This window comes from Suncus etruscus, chromosome 16, assembly GCF_024139225.1.
Source record: "Suncus etruscus isolate mSunEtr1 chromosome 16, mSunEtr1.pri.cur, whole genome shotgun sequence".
Taxonomy (NCBI): Eukaryota; Metazoa; Chordata; class Mammalia; order Eulipotyphla; family Soricidae; genus Suncus; species Suncus etruscus.
This window is the reverse complement of record NC_064863.1, coordinates 74,977,318-74,993,805: the sequence shown is the minus strand read 5'-3', so window position 1 is coordinate 74,993,805 and position 16,488 is coordinate 74,977,318. Positions and strand designations below refer to the sequence as shown.

The 16,488-nt window shown below is 36.0% G+C and overlaps 1 protein-coding gene across 2 annotated transcripts in view; it reads right to left on the bottom strand.

Annotated features, from left to right (window-relative positions):
- Nucleotides 1-16,488, bottom strand: part of ARHGAP24 (Rho GTPase activating protein 24) — a 361,899-nt gene that overhangs the window by 319,088 nt on the left and 26,323 nt on the right. The gene's annotated exons all lie outside the window — the stretch shown is intronic.

The following is a 16,488-nucleotide window of genomic DNA, read 5'->3' as shown; positions in this document are numbered from 1 at the left end:
CACAACAATATACTATAGCTTTCTACTCTTGGGTCAGGTTATTTGAATACATTATGTGGGACAGACCTTTCTCAGGGTCTCTGACCTCTAAATGTGATGCTAGCACATATAGTTTACAAAGCAGGTGCCTTGAAACTCCTTGCATTTCTTCCAATTGACTGCTTACCGCTTCCAAGTTGCGTGTTTCTACTCTACCATCTTTATGAGATTTACCTTGAGGTATAGCAAAGGTGGATTTGAAGCAAAAGAATTGGGCTGAAGTCATAATAATATTACTATTTTTGACAATCATTATGACTGAAAAACTTTATTAGTGTCAAAGGCAGGGCTGGAGAGATAGTACAGCAGGTAGAGCATATGGATGACCAAGGTTCAATTTCTGTCATCCCATATGGTCCCAAGTCCTGACAGGAGTAATTTTTGAGTGTGAAGTAAAGAATAACCCCTGAGCATTTTCAAATGGATGACCCCAAATTCCCAAAAGAAAACAATAAAAAAAGACTTTGCTGCAGAGTACAGAGCTCTTTAGACTAAATGGTGTTATCTATATATCAGTAGTTAGAACCAAAGGTAGAACTGAAGTTGTCTGACCATTTTGAGCCTGGGAGAGATTCTGTTGTTCTTTTTTCATCTACTTGTAATATCTAATCCATCTCCAAAAGAAGAATGTCCTGAGATAGAGGGACATGTATTTAGGCATTTACCTTTCCAAAGGCAAATAAAACACCACTTCCTAAGGACCCAGTGAGGAGAGTATAACATTAACCTAATCATTTCTAATGTTTTTCAAGATTTTCTCAAATGTCATTTTCTAGGTTTTAGTCTGGTGATTATTTATAAAAGAGTGACAACCTTCTTCCCTGCTCTCCAGATCCTCCTTATCCTTATGCAGTTTTCACCAGAGTATTTAATTTATATGTCATATTTATGTTTTATTCTATTTTATATCTCACTCAGATGAGGACTGACCTTGTTTTGTTCATTGGACTACCCTTAAGACTTGTAATAGGGATGGAATGATTTAGTCAATATTTGTTGAATAAATGAATAATGAGTAAATAAAAGAATACAAGGGCTCAGAGGAATGACTTGCTCATATAGTGAAGCTACGAAGTGGAATATTTAATAGCTTGTTCATGTTCCAACATAGATATATAATTAATCTCAACAAGAATCCTGTTGCTGATTCTGCAGATTTAATTCCAATCAAATCATTTCGATATTAATATTGGTGAAGGTATTTTTCATGTTTTTTGACAAAAAAAAACAATTTTTTCATGACTTATCAGATCCAAATTTTAGTTTCAACATATAGAGACATGGGGCTGGAGCAGTGGTGAAAGCAGTAAGGCGTCTGCTTTGCCCACACTAGCCTAGGATGGACCGTGGTTCGATCCCCTGGCATCCCATATAGTCCCTCAAGCCAGGAGAGATTTCTGAGCACATAACCAGGAGTAATCCCTGAGCAATACTGGGTGTGACAAAAAAAAAAAAAGACATGATTTTCTTATAGTACTAGTTGATTAGACTGCCCTATGTAAACAGGGTGAGCAACTGGCCAAGAAGGCATTTCTTACTTAGATATGCAGGAAAAAAATCATCATACTTTGTTCATTTCAAAGTGTCTTATTAAAGTTTAATGAGCCATCTACCCGTGTTTCAGGAAATCGTAAGTTCCAGTTCAGCTTGATATCATCTACTTTTGTGGTCTAAGGCAGCATGATGTTCTTCTTTATTCTGCCCAATAGATGCGATAGTTATTGAGGTTACCTTCCCAGTATTTACATGTGCACCACCTTTATTTTAGCATTTAAAATTCTTGGAAATGTAAATATGTCTCATTTATCTCAGGGGATTTTCAATAAGCAATTCAAACAATAATACAGGATGTTCCTTTCCTAATGTAATCTTAGTCTTTGGAGATGAAAATAGATAACTATTAGATTTAGAAAGCCTAATCTGTTATCCTGTATGACCTATCGAATACTGTACTTAATAAAGCAAGCAAACAAACAAACCTGGTTCTCCCACAATGCTTTGTTTCTTAGAGTGCACCTGGCCACACAAATTACGATCACTACTCCCTTAATCCCAGGACCTAACCTATCTTCAAGACTGCTCAATATGCTTTACATGAGACTCACTGGAATCAACTCACTTCTTTTATCTCAACTATCACCTGTTTAATACAAGCCATTTTTAATATAGCCCCCCCCCAAATTTTCCTGAATCGCCTCTCCCATAGGAGGCCCATCTCCACTCACAGTGTAAATTTTCAAATCCAGGAACTTTATGCTTTATCATAAAGATGTCACTGTATTCTCCAGCTCATATCACATTATCTTATCCATATAAATGGGCCTGCTACCACCTACAGCAAAGGAGTATCTCCCATATTATTACTTCTACTAGATAATTGTTCATCAAGACCATCCTGCTTCCACCCTTCCTACACATGGTCTATCCTATTCAATAGAAAGAGAATTTATACATCATCTCCTCAAGGAACAAGCCCTTGATTTTCCAAGTTGGACCAAATTTTCTTTTAAATTAGCCCCCAAATTTCATAGAACAACAACAAGTGTTCTAAGCATCACAGCACAGAAAATAGTGGACCACTGGGTGTAATGTCATAAATATATGACTAGGACCTAGTACAGTTCAAATTGAAATTAAGAGATAGTACAAGGATTAAGACACATATCTTGCATGTAGCAGATACTGGTTCGATTTCTCTTGTCATATTGCCTCCCAAACACCTCCAGAGTGGCCCAAGTTATCCCCTAACACCAGAGCACCACCACATCTAGAGGCCTTTGTACTAAACTGTAGGCCTGATTAGCCAGCAGAGAATCACTAGGAGGGGTAAAATTTCCTGAGCATCACCTGGAGAGCATCCTAGTAAAAAAAAAAAAAAAGAATGAATAAAGACATGTCTTTTTACTTAGAAAAAACACTGGTTTAAATTTCAATGTTCCATTAGCTCTCAACTGAGAAAACTATTGAAAGATGTCTAGTATTAAGCTGCAGTGGACAGCAAATACCAGAGGAAAAATCACCATGCAGATATATATCCCTGTCACCTTCCCAGCCTGTTGTCTTCAATCCATCATTTTTAAAACCCTTTAACAAAGACAAATGATGATGGTAATTTTGCTGAAGATGTGGTGATGCTTTGAACTGTGGTGCCAGGATCCACCAGGGTCACATTCAATGCTTCTTATGTTATACTATTCCCCATATTGTTTGGAAACCAGTCAGTGTTAGAGGTCTAAACTATTTCAGGCTTATACAGAAGTTGAATGTCCATAATCCCTAGGATTTGTCCAGTGTCCTTGGGTGCATCTGTCAATCAACAGAGTTAGTAGAGGACAAAGGTTATGTTTAAGTAAGGAAAATGGAAATCCAGCTTTTTCTTAAAAGTGAAATTAAATAGTTGGCTTACTATAATTAAGCTGCTTATTTCCATCAGTGCTATGAAATTTCACAAAATAAATGGACTGGTATATTAAAGACAGCAACACATTTGCTTATAATAAATGTCACTAAGAGCTGTTTTTTCTAAGTTTGAATAAAAAATAAGCCCTAATATTTTAGACATTAAGATAGGAGAACCTAGTGTAGTGATATGATAATTAATCAAAGGTAATTTGCTCAGTGTCATCACAAAATAGACTTGTAAGATTTTTCTTCTCTCTATAATCTAATAGTGTGGGACTCAAGATGAAAGTGCCTTTCATCCTCTTAAAACTGAGGGATTTAGAATTGGATACCAAGATGAAAGCACTCAGAACTTGTTATGTCAGGAAGATATAGCCAGTGTTTGCCTCTTCAAACCAGTTGAATTAAACATTCCACTAAGAATTTAGTATCAAACAAAAATCACATAGTTTTCACTTGTAATTTCATCTTATAATTTAACTACATGGTCATTTGAGTATCATATCTGGCATTGCACATTAAGTGATATATGGTAGATTTTATCTTTTTTTGTACTCATTATTTCCATATTTTTGTACTCATTACAAAGTTTTGTTTTAGGGGCCAGAACGGCAGCTCAGTGGTAGGGTGTTTGCCTTACACACCGCGGACCTAGGATGGACCATGGTTGGATTTCCTGGTGTCCCATATGGACCCCCAAGCAGAACAATTTCTGAGCACATAGCCAGGAGTAACCCCTGAGCATCATTTGGTGTGCCCCTCCCAAAATATAAAAACAAAACTAAAAAATGTTTCATTTTGTATGGCTCTGGCATTTAGGTTACACCTGGCAGTGTGTAGGACTTACTCCTGGCTCTGTACTCAGAATCACATCTGACATGCCCTGGGGACCATATGGGATTAAACCCTGGTCAGTTATATATAAATCAAATACCATACCATTTAATAATCTCTCTGGTCTTTCAGTAGAGTTTTATCTGTGTGCTCTAATCAATAAAAAGAAAACTATAATGGAAATAGTAATAAAATATTTCACTTAAAATTCTATAATAAATCACTATTTTCCTACACTTTTATAAGTATCCTGCATCCCAATTTAATTTATAAATTATAAGAAATGCCAATAAACAGTAAGTTGTTTTATGTACATCTACAACTTACTATAATGTTTCTATAAAGTAGTAGTCAACACTATATTGAAGGAGAACAAAACTTGAGAGCTTATTCTATCTTCAAATTTACTTTAAGGCTATAATAACTGCCAAGTAAATATATTATTAGTTTGGACATTATACAAAGAAATCAATTGAATATCATAGACCATCTAGAAATAGATTCATATTTATATATTGAATGGACCTTTGAGAAAGGATTAAGGACAAGAAAACAAAGCAAAGGTACTTCATACATGATGTTGAACAAATGCATGGAATGAATATACTCATGGATCTTCTATTTTCAAAAATATTAACTGAAAATAAATTATAGACTAAATGAAAAATAAAAATATATAAAACTCTTAAAAAAAAAGAGAGGCCAGAACAATAGTACAACGGCAGCACATTTTTCTTGCATACCACTGACCCAGGAAGAACTCAGATTCAACCCCCAGCATCCCATATGGTCCCACGAGCCTGCCAGGAGCAATTTTTGAGCACAGAGCCAGGAGTAACCCCTGAGTGCTGCCAGCTGTGGCCCAAATAAACCAAAAAAAAGTCTTTAAAAAAAAAACAGAAGAGATAATTTTGAGTATGCAGTTATCTTTGAGCATATCAAAAATATTCAAATGCAATAAATTAAAATAAATAATTTACATGCTAGACTTCACTAAAATAAAAAAATCACCTATGTAAAAGACAATGCCTAACAGATGTGAAGATAAACTACAGATTGAAAAGAAACTATCTATAAAAGACATATCTGAAAAAAGAGCCATTTCTGGCCAGAGCAACAGTACATTGGGGCAGGGTATAGTGCCTGCCTTTCTGACCCAGCTTTGATCCCCAGTACCTCATATAGTCCCAAGACCACCAGAAGTGATTGGAAATAAGCCCTGAACAAAAGAAAAATTCAAGAGCCATTTCAGAGGCTGGAAAGATGGATGAATTAAGGCAATTACTCTTTACTCAGCCATCCCAGTTCAATCCCTGATGCTGCATATTATCCCCAAAAAAGTACCAGGAGTGATTCCAAGTACAGAACCAAGAATAAGCCTGAAACTCAACCACATATGTTTAAACTCAACCACGCAAGTCCCAGCTCCCTACTCCATATAGCCATTACCTTAAATATACTACTTATAAAATTCAAAAATAGTAAACAACCCAATTTTTTAAATAGGCAAATCTCGGTAAACATTTCAACAAAATGATATAAACGTGGAGGCCAGAGAAGCATGGAGGTAAGGCGTTTGCCTTTCATGCAGAAAGACAGTGGTTCAAATTCCAGCATCCCATATAGTTCCCTGAGCCTGCCAGGGGTGATTTCTGAGCATAGAGCCAGGTGTAACCCCTGAGCGTTGCCAGGTGTGACCCAAAAACCAAAAAAAAAAAAAGATATAAACATGTTAAATAAATATATGAAATATGTTCCATGGTATATATCACTGATAAACATTAGATATCAAACAAGAACAAGATACTAAGAATGGTTAATGGCTGGAACATAACAACACCAAATGCTCTGAATATATGTAGCAATCGAATTCATTCATTGATGATGGAATGTAAAGCAGTATGAAATAATTGGAAGATAGTTTTTGCAATTTCTTGCAAAACAAAATATATTTTTTCTTTTTGGTTTTTGGGTCACACCTGGTAACGCTCAGGGGTCATTCCTGGCTATGCGCTCAGAAACCACTCCTGGCTTGAGGACCATATGGGACGCTGGGGGATCAAACCTAGGTTATAGGTTAGCGGCATACAAGGCAAATGCCCTACTGCTGTGCCATCACTCAAGTACCAACAAAATATATTCTAACCATAGAATACCATAACAATGTTCCTTGAGATTTATTAAAATAACTTGAAATTATGACCACAAAAATCTCTTTTACATCGATATTTCTGTCAATTTTGTGCATAACTGCCAAAACTTAGAAGCAACCACAACGTCCATCTGCAGGGATAAAGAATCCAACCCAGCCACATTAAGGTCATGAAAAGACATAGATTAAAATAAATGTATAAGTTTAAGTGACAGTCACCATATAAAAAATTACATATGATATGATCCTAATTATAGAGCATCTTGGAAAATGAACTATAGACATTGAAAAAGAAATCACTGATTTTAAGGAGTGAGAGGTTATGGTATGGTTAAATTTTCAGGGTAGTGAAAACAGTTTTTTCTGATATTACACTTATACCTGAGTATCTTTTCAGTCTCTGAAATGACTCTCTTTTTTGTTGTTGTTGTTGTTGCTGTTGTTGCTCAGGGTTAGTAATGCCAGATTACTCCTGGTATGTTTGGGGACCATTTCAAGTGCCAGGGATCAAAGTTTGGTCAGCCATTAGAAAGGCACACACCATAACCTTACCAAAGGTACTGTTGCTCTGGCAAGAAATGTCTCTTTTTCAGATATGTCCTCCATAGATAGTATCTTTTCAGACTTCAATTTATCTTCACATCTACTAGACATTGTCTTTTACAGATGTAGCTTTTTTTTATTTTATTGAAGCCCAGCATAATAATTATTTATTTATATTTTATGGAATTTGAATATTTTATATTTTATTTTATAGCATACTATAATACATTATTAAAACCCATAAAAGTAAAAGATAATTTCTCCAACTTTTTTTTATTGTTGTTTTGGGCCACACCTGGTGCAACTCAAGGGTTTTTCCAGAATATTGTCTCAGAAATCACTCCTGACTTGGGGACCATATCGGATACCTGGGGATCGAACTGCAGTTCATCCTAGGGTAGCCCATGCAAGGCAGATACCTTACCGCTTGCACCACTGCTCCAGCCTCTCCAACTTCTTAATTTGGTTGTGAATCTAAAACTTATCCAAAAAGTAACCTCATACAGTAAGGAAGGAATGTCTTGGTCCTTTATGGATTACTAAAAGAACTCTACTTCATATATAAATAAGTTAAATCTAATCAATGAATTTGGACAAATTTTACTTTATATGGACTTCATATATTCTGATTTAGGGTAGCTTGATTCAAGTAATAATATTTTATTGTCATAAAGGAGAATCTTACTGAGTAAGTATCCTTGGTTTATTTCTATAAATTAATAACTTTAAAGAATGTAAAAATTAAAAAAAAACTAAATATAAATTGAATAATATTTAAAAAATAGTGTAAAATTGAAATAGCTGTTTCAGGCACAAGAAAATGATTATTTTAATTTATTTTTACCTTATAATAAAATATTCTGTCATTTAAAATAAAATATTTATTTTTGATGGAATTAGATGTTTTTTCTTGTAAAGTTCTGTCAGTGCTTTCTATATTTTGGATATTAGCCCCTTATCTGATGGGTATTGGGTGAATAGTTTCTCCCACTCAATGGTTGGCTCTTGTATCCTGGGCACTGTTTCCTTTGAGGTGCAGAAGCTTCTCAGCTTAATATATTCCCATCTGTTTATCTCTGCTTCCACTTGTTTGGAGTACAGTTTCCTCCTTGAAGATGCCTTTAGTCTCAATGTCATAGAGTGTTTTACCTACATGTTGTTCTATATACCTTATGAATTTAGGTCTGATATCAAAGTCTTTAATCCATTTGGATTTTACCTTCATACATGATGTTAGCTGGGGGATCTAAATTTGCTTGTTTGCAAGTGGCTAACCAGTTGTGCCAACACCACTTGTTGAAGAGACTTTCCCTGTTCCATTTAGAATTTCTTGCTCCTTTATCAAAACTTAGGTGATTGTATGTATGAGGAACATTCTCTGAATACTCAAGCCCATTCCACTGATCTGAGGGTCTGTCTTTAATCCAATACCATGCTGTTTTGATAACTATTGCTTTGTAATACATTTTAAAGTTGGGGAAAGTTATGCCTCTCATATTTCTTTTTTCAATGAATACTTTAGATATTCGAGGGTATTTAGTTTTCCAGGTGAATTTTAGAAGTGTTTGATACACTTCTTTGAAGAATGTCATGGGTATCTTTACAGGGATCACATTAAATCTGTACAATGCTTTAAAAAGTATTGCTGTTTTAATAATGTTAATCCTGCCAATCCATGAGCAGGATATGTGGTTCCATTTCCTAGTGTCCTCTCTTATTTCTTGAAGCAGTGTTTTATAGTTTTCTTTGTATGGTGGTGGGAATGTTGCACTGGTGAAGGGGTTGTTCTTTACATGACTGAAACCCAACTACAATCATATTTTTAATCAAGGTGTTTAAATAAAAATATAAAAATAAAATAAAATATTCAATATAGAAATGTCAAAATTCAATATCCAATGTCTAAGATCCTAGGGGTTTTTAACACTTTATTATTAATATATTATTTTAAACACCTTGATTACAGATATGATTGTAGTTGGGTTTCAGTCATGTAAAGAACACCCCCCTTCACAGGTGCAACATTCCCATCACCAATGTCCCATATCTCCCTCCTCCCCACTCCACCACTACCTGTACTCTGGACAGGCTTTCCGCTTCCCTCATTCATTCATATTGTTATGATAGTTCTCAGTGTAGTTATTTCTCTAACTGCATTCACTACTCCTTGTGGTGAGCTTCATGCTGTGAGCTGGACCTTCCAGCCCTCTTCTATTTGTCTCTGAATATTATTGCAAAAACATCTTTATTTTTCTTAAAACCCATAAATGAGTGAGACTATTCTGCATCTATATCTTTCCCTCTGACTTATTTCACTCAGCATAATAGATTCCATATACATTCATGTATAGGAAAATTTCATGACTTCATCTTTCCTGATGGCTGCATAATATTCTATTGTGTATATGTACCACAGTTTCTTTAGCCATTCATCTGTTGAAGGGCATCTTGGCTGTTTCCAGAGCCTGGCTATTGTGAATAGCACATCAATGAATGTAGGTGTGAGGAAGAGATTTTTGTATTGTATTTTTGTGTTCCTAGGGTATATCCTTAGGAATGGTATAGCTGGATTATATGGGAGCTCAATTTTCAGTTTTTGGAGGAATCTCCATATTGCTCTCCAGAAAGGTTGAACTAGACGGTATTCCCACCAGCAGAGGATAAGAGTTTCTTTCTTTCCATATCCCCACCAGCACTGCTTATACTCATTCTTTGTGGTGTGAGATGGTATCTCATAGTTATTTTGATTTGCATCTCCCTGATGATTAGTGATGTGGAGCATTTTTTCATGTGCCTTTTGGCCATTTGTATTTCTTCTTTCTCAAAGTGTCTGTTTATTTCTTCTCCCTATTTTTGATGGGTTAGATGATTTTTTTCTTGTAAAGTTCTGTCAGTGCCTTGTATATTTGGAGATTAGCCCCTTATCTGATGGGTAACACTTTTTAATAAATCCATGAAAATAATTCTTCCATGGTTCTCAACTGGAGCATTTGACATAATCTGTGATAAATATAGCATAACAACTTATGTTAAAATGTTACTTGAAAAAAAAGTTGTTACTGGCATCTGGTGAGTAAATTTCAGGATATTGCCAAAATCTTATAATATAAAGAAGTGAAAGGTGATACCTTTTTACCTTTAGCATGCAATACATATGTACCAAACATTTGTCAAATCTCTACAGTGATGATGCCGAAAATATACCACTAAATATAAAATAAGGTAAAGAAAAAATGTGACTCAAAGAAGTAGTTGCAGTAACACTGAGTAAGTAGTTTGTTTTGTTTTGTTTTGTTTTGTTTTGGTTTGATTCTTTAGAAATACCACAATATATAGTAAGTATTCCCTCCATCATTCACTTATCTAATAAGCATTTATCCAAAGCCTATCATACTGAAAAGGGAACTTGACTTTATTGGAAAGAATAAAATAAAATTAAACTTATGTGGAATTCAACTTATTATTTTTTTTCAACTTATTATTTTATATGTATAAAATAAGTTTACTTCCACATAAGTTACATTTCAGGTATGAAAAAAGAAGAGATTTAAAAAATGATAGTGCCATATGTCACAAAGGACATAAATATAAAGTGTTATTTGGGACTGTTGAGAAGAATTTATCAAAAGTGAATAAAATTTCAACATGCCATAGTATTACCATAGGATTTGGACAAAATGAATATATTCTTTTGTGCTAAAAATGTATCCTAAGAGTATATTAAAATTGTATCTATTACTTACCAATCTTCTTGCTTTGGAAGAAAGTCTAGTTTAAGCAGCTATTTCCTATATTCTTTTATAAAAGACATTCAAAATTCAAAAAGTAAAAAGACTTTTCAAGGCATGCATCAATTTGAATACATTGCCCTGGGAATGTTTAAATGAAGAGCTTTTGTAGGAGATGGCAACAGAAATGAGAAAATGTAGCATATTACATATGCCTTGCATGAGATGCATATTGCGGGAGACCACATGAAGTCTTCAAGAGAGTAACTTGGCACTGAAATGCCAACATGTCATCTAACATCTCATGCAGGGTTTGAGCCTCTGAATGGAAAGTCAGTGATTTCTCTACGGCAATTCAGTGCAAAGATTATTCTATAGCGAAATGTGAATGTACTGTGCATTTAGAACTTTTTTTTTTTTGGATAGAGAATGGCCCCGTGGACTCTCACCTCACCTGAAGAACACAATGGCCTGCCTATTATCCCTGCACCTTTCTAGTTCATCTGAAATTCATTCTCTACATAGCAGTCACAGTACATTAGCTAACATAAATCAGATATGTCACTCTTCTTTTTAAAACTGTTCAATACCAATTTCAGTGCATACAGGAAAGAAAAGTCGTGCTTGCTGTCCTTAATAAGGTCTGGATAATCTATTTTCTGACTATAGCAGTAGACTCCTCACACACCCATAGTAGAGCCTTTGCCTTAGCTGCACACAGTGATTACAATTCTGTATCTAACCAAACTGCCGACACAGGTGCTTTCTATTTTCTATTTCCTCTCACTCTCCACAGAGTTGCCCTCTCTGTCATAACAGTTTACTTTTCTCTTTCTAACATTCAACATGATTTATAAATAGGTTATTTTAGTTACATACTTCCTGTAGTCTGAAAATGATGCATGAGGCAGAAACATGTTGCCTTACCTTCCATTTTAGTCCCAGTTTAGTCCCTTGTTTCATTTACAAGGAGGTTTAAATGCCTATAACTTGAATGAACAAATAAAAATTGTAAATTAACTAACTTTTGTTTTAGACTAGCAATGAACTTTGTCGATCCCAATCTGCAAATTTACACAATGATAGAGTTAAGGGCATTATAAAATACTAAATATAGAAGTTCTTGTTAATGGAGATACCAGCACACAGGCCAGTGTGTGTTTCTTGTGTTTTTCTTAGAGACTAAATTCACATCCTCCTGCTCCAATCACTACCACTTCCTCCTCTGGTCTGCCTCAGTGTTTTTGTCTTTCCTGCCTAGTTCCTGCTATTCCTGGCTTCTCCAAATAGAAGGAAGAAAAGAAATAAAGGAAAAAAGAAACACTCCCATTTCTTTTCTGGGTGATTGCTAACTATAAGCTGCTTGTTTAGGTTGCTATTTGTCAGAACTATCAATAAGTAGTTGTTGGATTCTATGTATTGTAAATATATGATTATATTCATAATGTATTTGTATGTTATATAATAAATATACAATATAAAATATACAATATGTGTACATCTAAATTAGATAATATATGTGCTATTAAAATATTTTATTAGCTCTTATTTGCTACTCATTTATCTGTTTCAGATAGAACTGTAAGGTGGCAACTGTATTTCATTTTCTTTTTTTTAATTCAAATTAATTTATTTTAGTCGATCATTTTAAAAATATTTATTTAAACACCTTGATTACAAATATGATTGTAGGGCCAGGAGAGATAGCACAGCAGTGTTTGCCTTGCAAGCAGCTGATCCAGGACCAAAGATGATTGGTTCAAATCCCGGTGTCCCATATGGTCCCCGTGCCTGCCAGGAGCTATTTCTGAGCAGAAAGCCAGGAGTAACCCCTGAGCACTGCCGGGTGTGACCCAAAAACCAAAAAAAAAAAAAAACCACAAATATGATTGTAGTTGGGTGTCATGTAAAGACATGTAAAGAACACCCCCTTCACCAGTGCAACATTCCCATCACCAATGTCCCAAATCTCTCTCCTCCCCACTCCACCCCCCCCCCTGTATTCTAGACAGGCTTTCTACTTCCCTCATTCATTCACATTGTTATGATAGTTCTCAGTGTAGTTATTTCTCTAGCTTCATTCACCACTCTTTGTGGTGAGCTTCATGTAGTGAGCTGGACCTTCCAGCCCTCCTCTCTATGTCTCTGAGAATTCTTGCAAAAATATATTTTATTTTTTAAAACCCATAGATGAGTGAGACTATTCTGCGTCTATCTCTCTCACTCTGACTTATTTTACTCAGCATAATAGATTTCATGTATAGGAAAACTTTATGATTTCATCTCTCCTGATAGCTGCATAATATTCCATTGTGTATATGTACCACAGTTTCTTCAGCTATTTATCTGTTGAAGGGCATTTTGGTTGTTTCCAGAGTCTAGCTATTGTAAATAGTGCTGCAATGAATAGGTGTAAGGAAGGAATTTTTGTATTTTTTTTTGTATTTTTCTGTTCCTATGGTATATCCCTAGGAGTGGTATTGCTGGATCTTATGGGAGTTCAATTTCCAGTTTTTGGAGGGATCTCCATATAGCTTCTCATAAAGGTTGGACTAGACACCATTTTCACTACCAGTGAATAAGAGTTTCTTTCTCTCCACATCCCCACCAGCACTCCTTGTTCTCATTCTTTGTAAGATGTGCCATTCTCTGTGGTGTGAGGTGGTACCTCATAGTTGTTTCTATTTGACTTTCCCTGATGATTAGTGATGTGGAGCATTTTTTCATATGCCTTTTGTCCATTTGTATTTCTTCTTTGTCAAAGTATCTGTTCATTTCTTCTTCCCATTTTTGATGGGATTAGATGTCTTTTTACCTTATAAAGTTTTATCAGTGCCTTGTATATTTTGGATATTAGCCCCTATTTGTTGAATAGTTTCTTCCATTCAGAGGGTGGTGTCTTTCATTTTCAGAGAATACAAGCTTTTTGTACTAAAAGTATTTATTATTTTATTAGATAAGTTAATGAATATTTTTGATAGTAAACAAAACTCAATTCTAGAAAATGTGAAGTTGTCCTGACTTATATAATACATTTTAAAATAATTTCTAAAAGCTACTATGAATACTTATAAAATTCAGGTAAGAGGACTTCCATTTTAGAAACATATTTTTCTAAATTTTGGCCAATTTTCTGTTCTGAATGCCTATACCATAAAGCTTAGATTCTAAATTGTTAAAAGGATAAACCAGTGAAACTTAGCAATGTTCAATTGTATGGACCATGAAAATGCTGATACACAAAACTGCAGTCTTCTCTGACTCTTAGTTCTCTCTACTATAAAATAATAAGCTTGAAAGGATTGGTATCTGGGTTCAATTTTGTTTCAGATATATAGGTTACCATGCTACCCAGGACAAACCAAGGTTCAATCCCCCAGTGTCCCATATGGTCCCCCAATCCAGAAGTGATTTCTGAGCACATAATCAGAAGTAATCCCTGACCATCACTGGGTGTGGCCCAAAATAAAAAAAAAAGGGAGAGACAATCTGAGCACAATGACCGTAGAGGCCTTACATACTACACTAGCTAAGTTTAAAACATACTGAATATAACACTATATTCTGCTCCAGATATGAGGAAACAACCAATATTGACGTAAGTCACACCCAGCAAGAGTAGTTTCATTTCCCCACAAAAAAGGCTTGCAGTCTGAACAGTCTGGGTCTGTCAACCCTCCACCACCATCATCCTGTCATCAGACAGATCCCTGCTAAACATTAAGTTCTTCACATAAATCACTTCTATATTAGATTTCATATGCTTCAGTCTTAAGTCTTTTAAGCCCAACAAAGAGTGATCCAATCACACCTGGTCTGGGATTGGACTGCCATTTTCGAGGAAAACTCCACTAAGCAGGGTGTCACAATTATAGCTCTTTCGTAACAGATCCCAACCTTTAGCTCCCAGCCATCAGGTAATCCACAAAGCTAATAATGAAGTAATAAAGAAATCAATCCCAATCCACTCCCCAAAATGTGCACACCAAACAATCTCCAATACAACTCAGAAAACATCTAGTGCAAAGAATCAGAAACGTAAAGTCATGTGCCTGAATCCAATCCATTGAGTCATTCAGAGTCCAAAAGCTAGCATTATAAAACAAACACAAACTACATTAGTCTCTAGGCCACAGCTGTGAAGAGCCATTCCTGGGAAAGCAGCTGGGAGCTGCCATTTTTTGGCTACACAGCAATAGACACCCCAAAAGTGAGCCCCACCCATCAGCAGTGGTTTGGCAGTCATCCTGAAACTGGTACTGTCAAATGTAAAACTCCCACATAAGAGCAAAGATTAGCCATTAGTGGGCACATGTGACAGAATTCCAAGTCACTGCCCAAATCAGTTAGACTGTGACTGCCAGACAGTAACAGCTGTGACTCCTGAGTCAGATCCAGTTAGACCTTAGTGCTATAGCAGCTACAGGGCTCCGGTGCCACATATCCCCTGTCATCATCTGCCAACACATAAATCAGAGTAACAGGCCTCAGAATTATCTAGTAAGCACTTAAGAAAACTTCACAAGGCAGTCAAGGCTGCCAGAAATTAGTCAAATCATAGACACTGGACTAATATTTCAAACGGAGAAGCAAGATAGCTGTTTAACACGACTGGAATTCTGAGTACCACCCTTCATTCCCACAAAGTTCCAGAAATAATTAAAAACAAGCAAACAAAAAAGAAAATATTCAGATGAGGCCAAAAACCAAAGTCCTGAAGAACAGCAGAATTGTCCACATTGTCCCAGGCTGAAGAGAAAGCAACAATACTCTCAATAGTTACTGCAATAAGAAGATCACTGGAAGAGAGATTAAAAACTCCAAAGAAAAGGATCAGCAGAAAGTAGAGCAGTTAGAGTACAGGTCTGGTATGTTTAGGACCCAGGTTAAACTTCCAGTACAACAGGGTTAGGCAGTACTGCCAAGTGGAGTCCTAAAAGATCCAGCATTACTTTAATGGTCTAGGAATCCCCATCACTGAAGGGCCTAAGCAGCATCACACCCTCAGGCACTTGCACTAACCCTCCAAGAATTACCAGTAGGGTCCCTGAGATCCCTAAATCATCTTTGGAGACAAAAATAGTTTTAATTGATGAAAACAATAGATTTATTCCAAATAGAATTGAACAAGCTAAAAAATACCATAGCAGGATTCAGCAGCAGAATGAAAGAAGTTAGAAACAGAATTGGAAGGCACTCAACATGATAAAGAAAGGGTCATATAAAAGAGCTTAATAAGGATAAAGTAAGTTTAATAATAGTTCATGGACAATAAAAGTACAACAATATCTAAATTGTAGGGTATTGTGTATGTAAACATTTTAATGGGATTATTATGTTACTGACCCTACCCTGATCGGTGATTGTACCCTACCCTAGGGTATGACCTGGCATTCTGCTCCCACCCTAGGGTGGTACCTGAGTTTGCTCCCACCATTGGGTGGTACCTGATCCCACCATTGGGTCGTATCTGATTCTGGGGCATAAAAGCAAGGGTCTGTGGAAGGCAAGAGGCTTTTTTCCTGTGGCCTATTCTTAGGCCTTTTGGCTTCGGCCTCTTCACGGAATAAAGAGCTGTTTTCTTCGGAAGCATGACTGCCTGTTGGGCTTTCTTCCTGCTGCATTTACCTCAGAACCACCGACTGAACAGGGTAACAGACACATGGTCCAAGCTGGAGGAGAAAGGCCTCATCCTCCATCCCTCCATCAGTCAACCTCTTTCGGGGCTGACTTGCAACAGTAGGGATTAAAAGAGAGGCACATTCCCATCATAGTAGCCCTTAAATGGAA